Below are 2,943 nucleotides of genomic sequence, written 5' to 3'. Positions count from 1 at the left end.
GGAGAGCGCTTTCAACACTAATATGGGATGTCTTTTCTTATTTAATCCAAAATAAAAATATTTTGAAAAATACACAATTGATGTAATTAAAAATATTAAAATATTTATTATACATATACCATATTATAATTATACGAAATGCTTTAAAATACCTATTAAACATTTACAAATATGATTGTTTACCGTGTCAAAGATTGTTATTAATTTAATATATATAACATAAATGATTAAAATCAATATTGTTTAATTTTATTTTTTATATTAAACATCAAAATTATATATATATTTTTTATATCTTAATCGTGAATTTCTTTCCTTAAAATTTATTATTAAAAAATTAATTGGATTTTGAATCTTAAATTTCATATATAAAAAATATATGTATGTATGTACTACGTACTATATATGTATGTGTGGGGTCCACTAATTTGTGGCCCTGGCCCATTTTTACGTTGGGGCCCAAGGCCTGAGCCGAGGAAGGTTATAGCCGAGGATAGGTAATAAAAGTCCAAATAGTCTTGAGATACAGCCGATGATGATTCTGTCCTCGGCATATCTGAGGTCTCCCTAGAAGGAAGGGCAAAAACGGTATAGGAACAGTTCGGGAAAAAAATCTAAAATATCTAGGTCAATAGAGAAGGATACGCTGGATAGTATAACGACCGAAGGACAATGGGAAAGCTGCCCTTACTGCCATTCAATACTCTGCACCTGACAGAAGCCATACTTTTCAGCTTTTACAACCACCCCCAACCACTCTGGGCATGGGCTGATGGGACAAGTATCTGTCCTGGAAAATCGAACCCCACACATGGACGTTGGATAAGGGATACAGGCTAGTATAAAAGGAAAAGTAAGCAACCCGAGGAAAGGGGTTGGGAAAAATGGCCAAAAACCAGAGCCTCCCAGCCCGCCTCCAGGAGAAAGACTCCTAGGGCGAACACGATTTAAATTATGTATGAACACCACGAAAAAGCCTCCGTCTTGTGACCAAGACCTATCCTTTCAAACCCACACTCTATAAGTGATATTGTTTGGGCCTTTTTACGTGCGAACCCAACATTATTATGGGTCGTTACAAATCGTGTCCTTACAATTGGTGTCGTCTGTGGGGAAGGCTTGTGTGTTGGAACAGGTCGTGGGTTGAGACGATCACTCACATCATTTCAAACAGCTGGGTGTAGTGTTTAGTACAAAGTTCCACTAGGGGCTACGTTTCTTCACTAGGGGCTGTACTTCGTAGCGTCAGCAGCGCAGATGGTTCTAGGGGCTTGGCCGAGGGGCTAGTCCCTCTAAACCAAGGTCCCACGCCATAGCCGAGGGGTTAATTCCCCCAACTACTTATCAAAATTAAGTTTTGGACAGAACCAAGGTATTGCATGGTCCTCGGACTTAAACCTATGGGGAAACCAACTACTTATCAAATCAAGTTTTGGACAGAACCAAGGTATTGGACTCAGTGGGGAACCAACTACTTATCAAAATCAAGTTTGGGACAGAACCAAGTATTGCATGGTCCTCGAACTCAAGCCTGTGGGAAACCAACTACTTATCAAAATCAAGTTTGGGACAGAACCAAGGTATTGCATGTCCTCGAACTCAAGCCTATGGGGAAACCAACTACTTATCAAAATCAAGTTTTGGACAACCAAGGTATTGCTGATCCTCGGACTCAAGCCTATGGGGAAACCAACTACTTATCAAAATCAAGTTTTGGACAGAACCAAGTATTGCATGGTCCTCGGACTCAAACCTATGGGGAAACCAACTACTTATCAAAATCAAGTTTTGGACAGAACCAAGGTATTGCATGGTCCTCGGACTCAAACCTATGGGGAAACCAACTACTTATCAAAATCAAGTTTTGGACAGAACCAAGGTATTGCATGGTCCTCGGACTCAAACCTATGGGGAAACCAACTACTTATCAAAATCAAGTTTTGGACAGAACCAAGGTATTGCATGGTCCTCGGACTCAAACCTATGGGGAAACCAACTACTTATCAAAATCAAGTTTTGGACAGAACCAAGGTATTGCATGGTCCTCGGACTCAAACCTATGGGGAAACCAACTACTTATCAAAATCAAGTTTTGGACAGAACTAAGGTATTGCATGGTCCTTGGACTCAAACCTATGGGGAAACCAACTACTTATAAAATCAAGTTTTTGACAGAACCAAGGTATTGCATGGTCCTCGGACTCAAGCCTATGGGGAAACCAACTACTTATAAAAATCAAGTTTTGGACAGAACCAAGGTATTGCATGGTCCTCGGACTCAAACCTATGGGGAAACCAACTACTTAAAAATCAAGTTTTGGACAGAACCAAGGTATTGCATGGTCCTCGAACTCAAACCTATGGGGAAACCAACTACTTATCAAAATCAAGTTTTGGACAGAACCAAGGTATTGCATGGTCCTCGGACTCAAACTTATGGGGAAACCAACTACTTAAAAATCAAGTTTCGGATAGAACCAAGGTATTGCATGGTCCTCGGACTCAAACCTATGAGAAAACCAACTACTTATCAAAATCAAGTTTTGGACAGAACCAAGGTATTGCATGGTCCTCGGACTCAAACTTATGGGGAAACCAACTACTTATCAAAATCAAGTTTTGGACAGAACTAAGGTATTGCATGGTCCTCGGACTCAAACCTATGGGGAAACCAACTACTTAAAAATCAAATTTTGGACAGAACCAAGGTATTGCATGGTCCTTAGAGTCAAACCTATGGGGAAACCAACTACTTAAAAATCAAGTTTTGGACAGAATCAAGGTATTGCATGGTCCTCAGACTCAAACCTATGAGGAAACCAACTACTTATCAAAATCAAGTTTTGGACAGAATCAAGGTATTGCATGGTCCTCGGACTCAAACCTATGGAGAAGTCAGCTACTTAAGAAGAATTCTAAATCGCTCAGTTCTCGGACTAAACA

This window comes from Quercus lobata, chromosome 2 (assembly GCF_001633185.2).
Source record: "Quercus lobata isolate SW786 chromosome 2, ValleyOak3.0 Primary Assembly, whole genome shotgun sequence".
Classification (NCBI taxonomy): domain Eukaryota; kingdom Viridiplantae; phylum Streptophyta; class Magnoliopsida; order Fagales; family Fagaceae; genus Quercus; species Quercus lobata.
Note: the sequence above shows the minus strand (reverse complement) of the source record.